Source organism: Papio anubis, chromosome 19, assembly GCF_008728515.1.
Source record: "Papio anubis isolate 15944 chromosome 19, Panubis1.0, whole genome shotgun sequence".
NCBI classification, from domain to species: Eukaryota; Metazoa; Chordata; class Mammalia; order Primates; family Cercopithecidae; genus Papio; species Papio anubis.
The window spans coordinates 4,476,851-4,491,879 of NC_044994.1; the positions used below are offsets into that span (position 1 = coordinate 4,476,851).

General features: G+C 42.9%; 1 long non-coding RNA gene across 1 annotated transcript in view; it reads left to right on the forward strand.

The window, feature by feature from the left end:
- Window positions 1-15,029, forward strand: part of LOC108583019 — a 35,622-nt gene that overhangs the window by 7,270 nt on the left and 13,323 nt on the right. The window contains exons 2-3 of the long non-coding RNA XR_002518607.2: window positions 6,559-7,775; window positions 8,033-8,184. This is a non-coding gene — a long non-coding RNA (uncharacterized LOC108583019). The remainder of the gene's footprint in view (window positions 1-6,558; window positions 7,776-8,032; window positions 8,185-15,029) is intronic.

A 15,029-nucleotide genomic window follows, 5' to 3' on the forward strand; every position in this document is an offset into this window, starting at 1 on the left:
ATCAACGCTGGGAGGAATTATCTTCATACTAGTCTTTTCCTTCAGTCTGGGCAAAGAACATTTGTGGAATAGACCATATTTGTGGCTCTCACTGGTAAAAATGTAGCTTTGTAAGCTTGCCTGAAAACAGCATGAATGTCTGATCCTGGCTCAGCTGCACTGCCTAACTTGGGTAGATTTAGAAGTTACGCATCAGCAAAAAATGTCCCTGTCTGACAGCTTTGAAGAGAGTAGTGGTTCTCCCAGCACAGATTTTGAGATCTGAGAATGGACAGACTGCCTCTTCAAGTGGGTCCCTGACCCCCGAGTAGCCTAACTGGGAGACACCTCCCAGTAGGGGCTGACTAACACCTCATACAGCTGGGTGCCCCTCTGAGACGAAGCTTCCAGAGGAACGACTAGGCAGCAACATCTGCTGTTCTGCAACATTTGCTGTTCTGCAGCCTCCGCTGGTGATACCCAGGCAAACAGGGTCTGGAGTGGACCTCCAGCAAACCACAACAGACCAGCAGCTGAGGGTCCTGACCGTTAGAAGGAAAACTAACAAACGGAAAGGACATCTACATCAAAACCCCTTCTGTATGTCACCACCGTTAAAGACCAAAGGTAGATAAAATCACAAAGATGGGGAGAAACCAGAGCAGAAAAGCTGAAAATTCTAAAAATCAGAACACCTCTTCTCCTCCAAAGGAACGCAGCTCCTCGCCAGCAATGGAACAAAGCTGGATGGAGAATGACTTTGACGAGTTGAGAGAAGAAGTCTTCAGATGATCAGTAATAACAAACTTCTCCAAACTAAAGGAGGATGTTCGAACCCATCGCAAAGAACTTAAAAACCTTGAAAAAAGGAAGATTAGATGAATGGCTAACTAGAATAACCAGTGTAGAGAAGTCCTTAAATGACCTGATGGAGCTGAAAACCACGGCACGAGAACTACATGACGCATGTACAAGCTTCAGTACCCAGTTTCATCAAGTGGAAGAAAGGGTATCAGTAATTGAAGAGCAAATGAATGAAATGAAGCGAGAAGAGAAGTTTAGAGAAAAAAGAGTAAAAAGACATGAACAAAGCCTCCAAGAAATATGGGACTATGTGAAAAGACCAAATCTACGTCTGATTGGTGTACCTGAAAGTGACGAGGAGAATGGAACCAAATTGGAAAACACTTTTCAGGATATTGTCCAGGAGAACTTCCCGGAGCAAGGCAGGCCAACATTCAAATTCAGGAAATACCGAGAATGCCACAAAGATACTCCTTGAGAAGAGCAACTCCAAGATACATAATTGTCAGATTCACCAAGGTTGAAATGAAGGAAAAAATGTTAAGGCAACCAGAGAGAAAGGTCGAGTTACCCACAAAAGGAGGCCCATCAGAATAACAGTGGATCTCTCAGCAGAAACTCTCCAAGCCAGAAGAGAGTGAGGGCCAATATTCAACATTCTCAAAGAAAAGAATTTTCAACCCAGAATTTCATATCCAGCCAAATTAAGCTTCATAAGTGAAGGAGAAACAAAATGCTTCACAGACAAACAAACACTGACATATTTTGTCACCACCAGGCCTGCCTTACAAGAGCTCCTGAAGGAAGCACTAAACATGGAAAGGAACAACCGGTACCAGCCACTGCAAAAACATGCCAAATTGTAAAGACCATCGATGCTAGGAAGAAACTGCATCAACTAATGAGCAAAATAACCAGCTAACATCATAATGACAGGATCAAATTCACACATAACAATATTAACCTTAAATGTTAATGGGCTAAATGCTGCAATTAAAAGACACAGACTGGCAAATTGGATAAAGAGTCAAGACCCATCAGTGTGTATTCAGGAGACCCATCTCATGAGCAGAGACATACATAGGCTCAAAATAAAGGGATGGAGGAAGATCTACCAAGCAAAGGGAAAACACAAAAAAGCAGGGGTTGCAATCCTAGTCTCTGATAAAACAGACTTTAAACCAACAAAGATCCAAAGAGACAAAGAAGGCCATTACATAATGGTAAAAGGATCAATTCAACAAAAAGAACTAACTATCCTAAGTATATATGCACCCAATACAGGAGCACCCAGATTCATAAAGCAAGTCCTTAGAGACCTAAAAAGAGACTTAGACTCCCACACAATAATAATGGGAGACTTTAACATCCCAGTGTCAACATTAGCCAGATCAACGAGACCAAAAGTTAACAAGGATATCCAGGAATTGAACTCAACTCTGCACCAAGCAGACCTAACAGAAATCTACAGAACTCTCCCCACCAAATCAACAGAATATACATTCTTCTCAGCACCACATCACACTTATTCCAAAATTGACCACATAGTGGGAAGCAAAGCACTCCTAAGCTAAGCAAATGTAAAAGAACAGAAATTATAACAAACTGTCTCTCAGACCACAGTGCAATCAAACTAGAACTCAGGATTAAGAAACTCACTCAATTTGGCAGACTGAATTGACCAATTCTTAGGACCTCAGTTGCACACTTGAGTCAAGTTAATGTCCATCTTGGGCATCCTCTTTTCAGCGGAAGAAAGAGTAGCTCCACTTCTGCCTGTCCTTCCCCTAGGGGAAAGGGAAGGAGAGGGAAGAACAGCAGCACAAGTGGCTGACAGAGGCAGGGAAAGAACAGCAGAGAGGAAAGAGAGAGAAAGAGAGGGGAAACAGAAAAAGAGAGAGCAGAAAGAGAGAGAGAGACAGAAAGAGAGGCAAAGAGGGAGAGGAAGAGACAGAGAGACAAAGAGGGAGTCAAAGAGAGAGAAAAAGAGAGACAGAAAGTCAAAGAGAGAAAGAGAGATAGAAGTAGTAAAGAGAAAACAGTGTAACCTATTCCTTTAAAAGCCAGGGTAAATTTGAAACCTATAATTGATAATTGAAGGTCTTCTGCGTGATCCTATAACACTCCAATACCACCTTGTTGTCAGTATAAACAAGGGTGTAGCCCGAAAGCACTGAGGCCTTCCTATCAAAAATCCTTAACCCAGTAACCTGCAGATGGCCCAAATGCATTTAATCTGTAGTGGCAACTGCTTTGCTAGCAGAAGAAAGTAGAAAAATAGCTTTTAGAGGAAACCTCATTGTGAGTACACCTCACAAGTTCAGAACTATCCTAAGTCAAACAAACAAACAAAAAAAAAAGCAAACATGTAGCTTACTAACTCGAAAATCTTAAAGTGTGGGGCTATTTTCTGTTAGAAAAACATGATTTAACATTAACCACTGATAATTCCCTTAACCCAGCAGGTTTCCTAACAGGGGATCTAAATCTTAATTAATTACCACACAAAGGTCTGACCAGACCTAGGAGGAACTCCCTTCAGGACAGTTCCCGGGAGGATAGATGGTTTCTCCCGGGTGACTGAGGGAAAAAGACACAATAAGTATTCAGTAATTGACAGGGAAACTCTTGTAAAAGCAGAATTAGGAAAATTGCCTAATAATTGGTCTACTCAAATGTGTGAGCTGTTTCCACTCGGCCAAGCCTTAAAGTACTTACAGAACCAGGAAGGAACCATCTATACCAATTCTAAGTTAATTCGGATTAAACAAGGTCTTATTAACGTCTTATTAACAGCAAATGATAATTGAAATCCCAAACTTACAAGGTTTTCAACAAAAGTAAAGTTTGCTAAAAGTTAACAGTGTAACATGTTATATCTCTCTGCTGTATCCCAAAGTCTGGCACCTTGTGGCTCAGCCCCCAAGGGCCATCCAGCTTCCATCTCCTAACACTAAGTTCACTGTTTCTCTCACGACAGGGAGGAAACTTAGCGTTCCTTGGAGACCTGAAGGGATGCAGTGAGCATAAAGAATTTTCTAGAGCTTATCAGTCAGTCAGCCCTTGTTCATCCCTGAGCGGATGTGTGGTGGTATTGTGGTGAACCTTTACTGGACACTCTGCCAAATAACTGGAGTGACACTTGTGCTTTAGTCCAATTGGCTATCCCTTTCACCCTGGCATTTCATCAACCAGCGGAAGGAAAAATAAGACATCGTAAAGCTAGAGAAGCCCCTTATGGGTCTTTCAATTCTCATGTTAATTTAGACACAATTAGAGTCCCATAGGGAATACCAGATCAATTTAAAGCTCGAAATGAAATAGCTGCAGGATTTGAGTCAATAGTTTGGTGGGTGACAGTTAATAAAAATGTAGATTGAATAAACTACATCTACTACAACCAACAGCGATTTATTAACTACACTAGAGATGCTGTTAAAGAAATAGCTGTACAATTAGGGGCTACTAGCCAGATGGCTTGGGAAAATAGGATAGCCTTAGACATGGTATTAGCAGAAAGAAGAGGAGTTTGCATCATGATTCAAATTCAATGTTGCACTTTCATCCCAAACAACACTGCCCCTAATGGAAGTATAACAAAGGCATTGCAAGGTCTGACTGCTCTATCCAATGAGTTAGCTAGCAACTCAGGGGTAAATGACCCCTTTACAGGATGGCTAGAAAAGTAGTTCGGTAAATGGAAAGGAATAATAGCCTCAATTCTCATTTCCCTCGCAACTGTAATAGGATTACTTATTCTTTTCGGGTGCTGTGTCATACCATGCATCTGTAAGTTGGTGAAGGGGCTCATAGAAATGGCACTTACTAAAACTTCCCTTAACTATCCTTCACCTTATCCAAAGAAGCTTCTTCTTTTGGAAAATCCAGTAGAACAAATAAGCCAAGACATGTTTTAAAAGTTTGAACAGCAAAATCTGTAAGGAAATGCAAGAGGAGGGATTGTTAGATATAAGTTCTAAATTTCTCTTCAAAGATTCAGTATGTCAGTATGTTTAATTCTTTGCCTCCTACTTTTAAACTTAACTTCCTCACAAAGCAACCTTTTTCGATTACCTACTCCACCCTGGCTCATTCTGATTATCTGCTACCTGCCCTGCTCTGACTCATTCTTCACCCTGCACAACCATTTTTTTTCCCTCCAAAGCACTCACCCCGTCACTCTCTTTAGCCAATTGGAATTAGTTTAGCCTGTGTGGTCTAACCCCAGCCAATAGGGGAATGATACAGCAGCAGGGGCCACGTGCGTCAGGGATGAGGACTTCTTCCCCTCCCTTGTCCAAGTGTGCACTCGCTGCTGCTCCATCTGTAAGGCGCACCCTTATATAGAAGCACCTTGCCTTGCTGAGAAGTAAAAGAAAATTTTATATTTGAGTGCTATTTATTTTGTGGCACTGAAACTTTATATATAACATTAATCTTATTTGTGTATGCATATATTTATTTTTATCAGACATTCATTCACTGCCAAACACCTACTATAAGTCAGCAGCATGTGTTGGAGATAGAGGGGTAGTAAGACAGATGGGAATTCAGGCTTCCCAAACCTTGGGTCAATTTGGGTAAATTAATGGGGACTAGACATTTAGAAAACAACCCCTATTGTATTTTATGGGAAGAACTGAGTTGGTAGTGTTATAAATAAAGTTTTGGTGCCACAAAAGAAATTGTGCTCAAATATAAAATCTTCTTTTTAATTCTCAGCAAGGCAAGTTACTTCTTTTTTTTTTTTTTTTTTTGAGACAGAGTCTTGCTCTGTCGCCCAGGCTGGAGTGCAGTGGCCAGATCTCAGCTCACTGCAAGCTCCGCCTCCTGTGTTTATGCCATTCTCCTGCCTCAGCCTCCCGAGTAGCTGGGACTACAGGCGCCTGCCACCACGCCCAGCTAGTTTTTTATGTATTTTTAGTAGAGACGGGGTTTCACTGTGTTCGCCAGGATGGTCTCGATCTCCTGACCTTGTGATCTGCCCGTCTCGGCCTCCCAAAGTGCTGGGATTACAGGCTTGAGCCACCGCGCCCGGCCAAGGCAAGTTACTTCTATAGATGGGTGCACCCTTGCAGATGGAGCAATGGTGAGTGCACAATTAGACAAGGGAGGGAAAGGAGTTCTCATCTCTGATGTATGTGGTCCCTGCTGCTGTGTCGTTCCCCTATTGGCTAGGGTTAGACCGCACAGGCTCAACTAATTCCAACTGGCTAATTTAAAGAGAGTGACGGGGTGAGTGCTTTGGTGGGAAAAATGGTTATGACAGAGCGGATAATCGGAATGAGTCAGGGTGGAGTAGGTAATTGGAATGAGTCAGGGTGGAGCAGGTAATCGGAATGAGTTAGGGTGGAGCAGGTAATCGAAAAAGATTGCTTTATGAGGAAGTTAAGTTTAAAAGTAGAAGGCAAAGAATTGAACATACTGACATATTGATTATTTGAAAAGAAATTTAGAACTCATATCTAACAGTAGGACTCCAGGTGTAAAATAATCCATGAGAACACATGAATATTTGATGCTTTTATTTCTCACTGTGTTCCAGAAAGGATGTGAGGGGGCTTAAATGTTTTACTGACATGAAAACACCCAGTAAAGTAGTATATGCACAACTAAAAATATCAACGAAATTCTATTATACATTAAATTAATAATAATGGATACTATGCATTTGAATATCCACTTTCCTGTGGCAGGATGGTTTGTAAAATATGAAGTCTTTTTTGCTAGCTCATGCATTGAAAATCCAATGTTCTTGGCTTATATATTCAAAAGGAAAGGCCCAATTGTGATGTGGAAAGGAGAACAGATGGGTGGAGTGGATATTGTTGCAGTGCTCACTGGTATCCCCTCTCCTGGACAGAGGCACCCATTTCCCAGCAACTGCGAACAGCAGGTATCTCTCAGCTGGGTCCGTCATCAGAAACTGCCCTCAGCCACAGGGAACTGATTAGGCATCAACCCCTTCCGCAAGGTAAGGCCTCACCCCCTTCCTCCAAGAAGTGGCTTGTGGCCAATGACTGGGCAATGTGGGGATAGAAAAGCCCAGTCTCCTTGTCTCAGTTTGGGCCAACTCTGAATGGCCATCAGAGCTGGAACTGCAGTTTACAACACACTGGGGGACAACTTCTCTTTCAGCCCCCAGTCCTGCCTTTCTCACTTCTGGAGGTTAGCTGGAGGTTACAGAGAGAGAGAGAGAGAGAGAGAGAGAGAGAGAGAGAGACAGAGAGACAGAGAGAGAGAGAGAGAGAGCAGGACTCAAGACTGGATGAGGAGACCCACCATCAGAAGGTATGGCGTGGACAGTTAAGGATGCAGCTGTGTCTCATGGAGACCATTGTAGGCAAACTTCTGAGACCCCATCGCCCCACCCTGGTTCCAAGTCCCTGGTATATATGCACCTAGAAGCTGCTGTGATGGCATTTTGCCGATGCCATTAAGTTACCACATCAGTTGGTGTGAAGACAGGGAGACGATCTGTGGGGAGGGGGAAATAACCTAGTCACATGATCTCTTTAAAAGCAGTTTTCTCCCTCTGGCTACAGATAAGGGAGTCAAGTTTGAAGCCCACGGAAGATTTGATGCAGCCTTGCTGGCTTGAAAATGGAGGGGTTCATGTGTAAGGACGTGGGTGACCTCCCAGTTGAAGGCCAGCAAGGAAACCAGGACTACAGTCTCACAACCAAAAAGAATCGGATTCTGCCAACAACAGGAATGAGCTTGGAAGTGGATTTTCCCCCAGAGCCTCCAGAGGACTTTGCTCCCTGAGCAGTGAAGCCAGCCATGCTGTGCAGAACTTCTGACCTACAGAACTCTGTGCTAACAAATGAGTGTTGTTTTAGCCTACTAAGTTTGTGGCAGTTTGTTACACAGTAATCAAAAATTAATGCAGAGGGGGAAAATGAAATAGAAGGAGCTCAGATAAGCTCCTCCCCACCACCACAAGCTGCATTTAAGTGGATCACACCAGCTCCAGGAGGAAATCAGGGAAGGTATGTTCTGAATGTGATTAAAATGGAAATTTCACTGCATTTGATTAAATTTATCTGAGGCTAGGTTGAGTTTTCAAACTAAAGACAGAATGGGGGGGCTCAAGTTAAAAATTGGTAAAATGAAGTTACATTTTTATGCTTTTGAATCTATGACCTGTGAAATTTATACTCACTGTTATTGGTTGCTGAAAGTGGTTAAGACTGTCCTTGCCTACAATTTCCACGGGACAACACACATTTATTTTGCTTTGTTGCAGATGACTCATGTGCATTTCCCCTCGTGCCTGGATCTTCATTGGAACACGGATTAAAAGACTCAAAGGGAAACATCTACCAATTACAACACATGAAGCTTCATATAAGTTTTTGGATCCTGATCCAAAAAACCATCAGGAAAACAAATTATGAGGTAATGGAGAAATTTGAACCTGGTTGAATATTTTATAATGTTAAAATTATACACACACACACAGACACACATACAGATATGGATATATACATATACAACGAAAGGCTTGTAGGTGAAATAATGTAATGTCTGTGATTTTCTTCCAAATAATCAGAGGTGGAGGTGGGGGATTGGTGGGTTTATAGATGAATTGATCATGAGTTGATGATTGTTGAACCTGGGGTGGTGGGTTCCTGGAGGTACATTGTATTTGTTCATTATGACAAATATGTATTTTTAAAATTTGGTATATTTGAAACTTTTTGCTAACAAAAAAAGAAGCCCATTTTGGTTTCTTTCTGATTTCGATGCCTGAAGCCACAGCCAGGCCATGCCCTGCTGGGCACTAGAGTCCCTCAGCAGGCCCCTCCTCACCGAGCAGGAGCTATTCAAGGCACAAAAGGCCCTGCCGTCAGCTCCCTTCATTTCTGTCAAGGTTTATTTGCAAAATTCCCACTACTCTTCTTTTATATCATCTCTTTTCTATTTCCAAACTCCACTTTATGCTTTTTCTAATTATTCCCAAGAAAGAAGAAACTTGATATCCGCATATGTTGAGACTAAAGATTGCATTGCCGAAAGGGCATACAGAAATAACCCAAAGATAGAATTCTTTTCAAGGAAAGTAGCTGGGAAAGGACTTCTGCCTTATGTTTCTTTAAAGTAAGGTTATTTAACATAGGTCTGAGGAAAGCATAGTGGGCCACATTTTGTTTTCCTGCTGATTGCATTTGAACTGAGAAACAAAAGTAAATAAAACGAAAAGTAAGCTCCTTGAAAATATAAATTTAATTTGTTAGACCCTATTGGAGCAGGGCAAAGGAAAAGTCTTTATTATGTAGTTTATTTCCAGTTGATTAACTGTAAAATAGCTAAAGTTTAACCAGAAGCCTAAAACTCCTACGTAGTTTGAAATATCTGTGTTCTAAGATAGAACCATTAGCAAGGAAGGCCTTCTTAGTACTGAAAAAACAGCAAGAACTGTCCCTTACAATAGCATCAAAAAGAATGGAATACTTGGGTATATTTTTAACAAAAGAAGTACAAAACTTAAATGCTCTGAAGACTACAAAACATTGTTAAAGAAGACCTAAATAAATAAATAGACACCTCATGTTCAAGAATCAGAACACCTAATATTGCTAAGATGGCAACACTCCCCATAATGATCTGTAGAGTTATTTAGTGCAATCTGCATCAAAATTCCAGCTGGGTTCTTTGCAGACATTGATAAAATCATCCTAAAATTCATATGGAAATGCAAGAGACTCAGAATCGCCAAAATAATCTTGAAAGAGAAGAACAAAGTTGGAAGACTCAATTTCCTGATATCAAAACTTACCATAAAGCTATAGTAATCAAGATAGTGTGTTAGTAGCATAAGGAATGATATATACACCAATGGAATACAATTGAGAGTCCAGAAATAAACCTTCAAATTTTCAGTCAATTGATTTTCAACAAGGGTGCCTAGATAACTCAATGGGGAAAAGAATAGTTTTTTTAATAAATGGTTCTGGGACAGTTGGATATCCACATGTAAAAAAATTAAATGGATGCCTTACCTCACATCATATACAAAAATTAACTCAAAATGGATCAAAGTCTAACTGTAAAAGCTAAAACTATAACATTTGTTAAAAACAATAGATGTAAATCTTTGTGACCTTAGATTAGGCAATAGTTTCTTAGATATGGCACCTAAAGCACAAGTAGCCAAAGAAAATATAGACAAATTGGACTTCATAAAAATCAAAAACTTTTGTGGTTCAAAGGAGACCATCAAGAAAGTAAAAAAAGGGCTGGGCACAGTGGTTCATGCCTGTGGTCCACACTACTCAGGAGGCTGAGGCAGAAGGATTACTTGAGTCCAGGAGTTTGAGGCTGCAGTGAGCTACAGTCATGCCACTACACTCCAGCCTGGGCAACAGAGCAAGGCCCTGTCTCAGAAAAAAAAAAAAAAAGACAACCCATAGAATGGGAGAAAATATTTGCACATTGATATTTAGAATATACAAATAACTGTTAAATATCTAGGATATACAAATAATTATAAAAAGACATACAACCCAATTAAAAAATGGGCAATGGATCTAATAGACATGCACCAAAGAAAATATGCAAATTACCAATAAGTGCATAAAACGATGCTCAATATCATTAGCTATCAGAGAAATGCAAATCAAAAGCACAATGAGATACCACTTCACTCACACTAGGATAGCTCTAAGCAGAAATACATATAATAAAATATGTTGGCTAGAATAAAGAGAACTGGAGCCTTCATATATCATTAGTGGGAATATAAAATGGTGCAGCCGCTGTGGAAAACAGATTGGCAGTTCCTCAAATGGTCAAATATAGAATTACCATATGGTCTAGCTATTCTACTCCTAGGAAAATACCCAAGAGAAGTGAAGACATATGTCTACATAAAAACTTGTAGATGAATGTTCACAGTAGCATTATTCATAGCCTGGGGGCTAGTTGACTACTTATAAGATGGCTCACTTGTAGGGCTGGCACATTGGTGCTGGCTGTTGGCTGGGAGCCCAGCTGGGGCTATGGGCCTGAGGACCTGGGTCTCCTCTCCGTGGACCTCTCCATGAGCTGTTGAGCTTCCTCCCAGCAGGATGACTGGGCGCTGAGAAGGAGGAACATCCCAGGAGACAGCAAGTAGAAGCTGCTGGTTTCTTAAAGTCTGGGTCCAGAAACTGGTACCATAACTTCTGTTGCACTTTATTGGGTAAAGCAGTCACAGAGCCTAGATTCAAGGATAGGGGACAATGGACCCCAGCTCTTGATGGAAGGAGTGTTAAAATTTTGATGACATGTTTTGTAACTTTCACACCCCATGGTGATTTTCAGAGCTGGGATTGAATCTAGTTATGTCTGACTTCAGAGTTCAAAATCTTAAAAATTCTGCTTTGCATTTCAAGTAGGAGGGGTGAGAGACCCTGGGATGGAATAATGAACAGGCTATTTCAAATAGAATTCGTTGGTATTGAAAGGGGTGCTTGTTATGGCTATGCTATCCTGCTCATAAACCAGATCATTTTGAAAAAAGTGCTTGTAGTATTTATGGCAAATTTCAATGATGTCACTTTAATGCTGAGTTTCTGGAGTGGGAAGGCCGCTTACATCAGAGATGAGGCTATTAAAGAACAAACAGGAGATGGGCTTGTTTTCCTTTTAGCAACAGATCTGTGGCTAGGAGTTGCCATTAGCGGAAAAAGCTCTGTCTTTGCTTTGGTTTAGGCAGAGAAGAACATTCTCTTTACTGCCTTAACTCAACACCAGGTAACTCAGCAGGACTTTAATCCTTGGGCTACAATCAAGCCACTCAAACCCCCATTATTCCACCTGACAGATGGGCATGTGTCAGCATGATTCAAACTTGGTAGCACATCAAAACGGGGAGTCAGGGCTTCATTCAGCCGTTGGTGTTAAGATGCAAATAGAATCCAGCCTCTTTTTTTCTTCTATTCTGTCAGTGTTCCCAAAAGTTGCTGCCCACAGGATGGGGAAATTCCAGCCATCGCCTACATTTGATTTAGAGATCTTGGATTTTGATACCCTAGAGATGAAGATGTGCATAAGTCACAGCTGCTAAAAGATGGGTCTAAGAGAATACAACATGGCAAATAGGATCTTGTTGCCTGGATAATAAGAGATGTTCCTGAGTGAACCTGTGTGGAGGGACTGGAGCCTTACCATGGAAGTGACCTAGGGAGTAGGTCCAGGGATGCGCTATCTTCCAATGGTACCCATTAATAAGGAGAACATGGTCATCTTTGCTAACCATAAAGCTTATTTTCTAGAATAAGGCATCCTTACTGGGATTTCCAAGAGCCATGATCCTGGAACCACACTGGGATGACCCCCTCCCAATGCAGCACGGCACAGGCTGTATCTATCCAGATGCTTCCTCCAGGTCCTCATCCTTGGAGTGGTCCAGCTTAAAGTGCTCTGTGAGGATAATTTGCAGAGTGGCTACAGTCTTTGGGAGAAGGATGACTGTCTACAGACAGTTCTATTACAGTAATAATCAAGAAAACTACTTTATGGGATGACTGCAAGGGGTTGTGTCCCTAGGACTAGGAAGGACGAGGAACCTGGCATAGGACAGAACCGTCTGTCAGAGGGCCCTGTGACAAGGTTTTTCCTTCTACTGTGCCCTGTTGTGAGTGACCAGAGAACTACCAAGGAATATTCCCAGTCTGTACCTGGCAGAGCTGATGGTGCAATTCGCTGCAGACTTGCACAGGCTGTAACTCTTCCACCTCTAATGGACCAGACGCCATTAGCGTCATCGATCCCTGGGCAGGATGCAGACTGAACCCCTCCCTGGCTGATTTATGAGAAAGGTACTGAGACAAGAGCATCGACAGACTGGCTCCTGGGGTGTGGTCCAGGCTGTGGCTGGAATCCTTTCAACACCAGCCTTTCATCAGGAGCAAAGACCTCAGAAGTGAAGAAGAAGAAAAAAGCAGAGAAGTCGAGGCTGACAATTTGTCATCAGTTGGTAGTCTAAGGCAGCATAGGTAGAAAAAGCAGCCTGGAGGTTTAGGAGCACAAAGCTGGTAGAATGAGGACCATCAGGAGAGCAAAGGTTTAGGTGAGCAGCTCATCTGGAGAAGTCAGGGTCAAGAGTAAAAGCTTAAAGGCATCTGGTGGCCTCTGCCTTCCCACTCCTTGCAGATGGAACTTGCCTGTCATTTTCAGATCCAGCCCTGCAGAGTTCCTGCATCAGTCCTCACTGACAAGACAGTATTTCAGCAGCAATCTCAGCCCCTGACCCAGGGGATTTAGAATTAAGTCAGTGATCTGGGATACAGAGGCCTGGTCACAGTGGGCAGGCTCCCTCCTCTCTCTCAGGTATGATTCTCTTTTGCTGCTCTGCTGGCCCGAGCCCCAGAAGAGGTATGCTGTGTGCTGCCAGATTGGCCTTGTACATGACTTTGTGCCTTCTTTCTATCTTCTGTCTGATTATGTTACCCAAGGCCTCTGAATCGTACCCTGTGGGGGTTTGTAACCTGCTGCCTCCCATCAGCCGCCCATCTCCAGGCATTCATGGATCCCTGGGGGGCCCTGTGGTGGTAAGAGGTGTGTGCTGACTGTTACCCCCCTGCCTGACGGGCAGCTAGATTGCAGCCTGCAAGACCCTGAGCTGAGGACCCAGCCTGCTGTGACCAGGCCTCTATATCCCAGATCACTGACTTAATTCTAAACCCCCCACGTCAGAGACTGAGATTGTTGCTGAAATGCTGTCTGCTCAGCAAGGACTGACGTGGGAACTCTGCCCCGGGCTGGATCTGAAGGTGACAGGTGAGCCCCACCTTCCATAGACTCCAGATCCATGGACGCTGTGAGATCATAACACAGGTTGTTTTAAGCTGGTAAATATCTGATAATTTGTTACCCAGCAATAGAAAAAGAACCACCATGTTCGAGCTTTCTGCTGCCTCCTCTGGCCAGGCTGTCTTGTTTGTGTGTGACCTGGTCCCCCCAGTGTCATGTTCTATCCTTCCAGGGCAGAGTGTCCTTCCAGCAGCTGCTCTGGAGTCTGGCTGGCGGGACTTGCGCACCTCAGTGGGTGAGCTCCGCTTCAGATGGAGGACCCTGCTTCCCAGGCTGCCTTCCCGTCTGTTTGCGCTGAGATGAGACCCAGAGCATGACAATGTCCTCAGAGGAATGTAGCAACTCATCCCCTGGTGGTTTCAGGAACACAATAAGAAATCATGTTTAGATCTCCGAGCCTCTTGCCGGTGTTGCTCTTGCCACCCAAGTTCTGAACGAATTAAGAAAAGACAAAGGAGTTGGCAGACAGAGACCAACCTAGCACCTTTCCTACTGATGAGGATGGTATATGAGGAGGAGGGTTAGATCTACAGGCATGGGGGCTTCCGATCACAACAGCCCAGCAACCAGGCAGGCCCAGGCCGAGGCAGCAGGCATGGGGAATGTGGAGCAGAAGGTGGGCTTCCTGCAGTGGGACTGCTCCCAAGCAGATGCAGACAGCAAGGGGCTAGGTACACGAGGCTCTCCCTCACGGCAGAGGCCACTCCACTTTTGCTGAGCAGAAGTGAGGAAGATCAGAGGCCAGAATGGCCCGGCTGTTAAGATTGTTTCTGCATGGAAGAAAATACCAGGAGCAAAGAGGCATCTCCCCTGACTGCCACTATTGGTAAAGGGGAGAAGCCTCAGAGACACGAAGTCCTCTCTGGCTAACCTTGCAAAGCTGGGACAAACCATCCCACCCGCAGCTCAGCTGACAGGCTGGGCATCTTCAATTCCAACAGGAGTGGAGGCAAAGCCAAAATGGCCACAAAACACACCAGTAGATACACTTGCTGAGCACATAGTTCTTAACCTAATTGAACTGTTTGGTCAGAGATTTCCTGGTGAGGGGAATGTCTATTAGTTACACAGTACCAATTCTTAAAAAAAAAATTGTGGTAATACATACGTTATTTTATATGACATAAAATTTAGTGTTTAGTCATTTTAAGTGTACAGTTTAGTGACAATAAATACATTCACATTCTTGTGCAAACATCACCACTATTCATCTCCAGAACTTCTTCATCTTCCCAAAGTAAAACTGTATCCATTAAGCACCAACTTTGTGTTCCTTCCTCTAGCCCCTGATTATCACCAATCTACTTTCTGTCTCTAGGAATTTGACTACTTATATGTCTGAGTCAGTTCAGGCTGCTATATAACAAAAATACTATAGATTAGGTAGCTTAAACAACAAATACTTATTTTTCACAGTTCAGGATCTGCCCCCGCCTGCATTCATA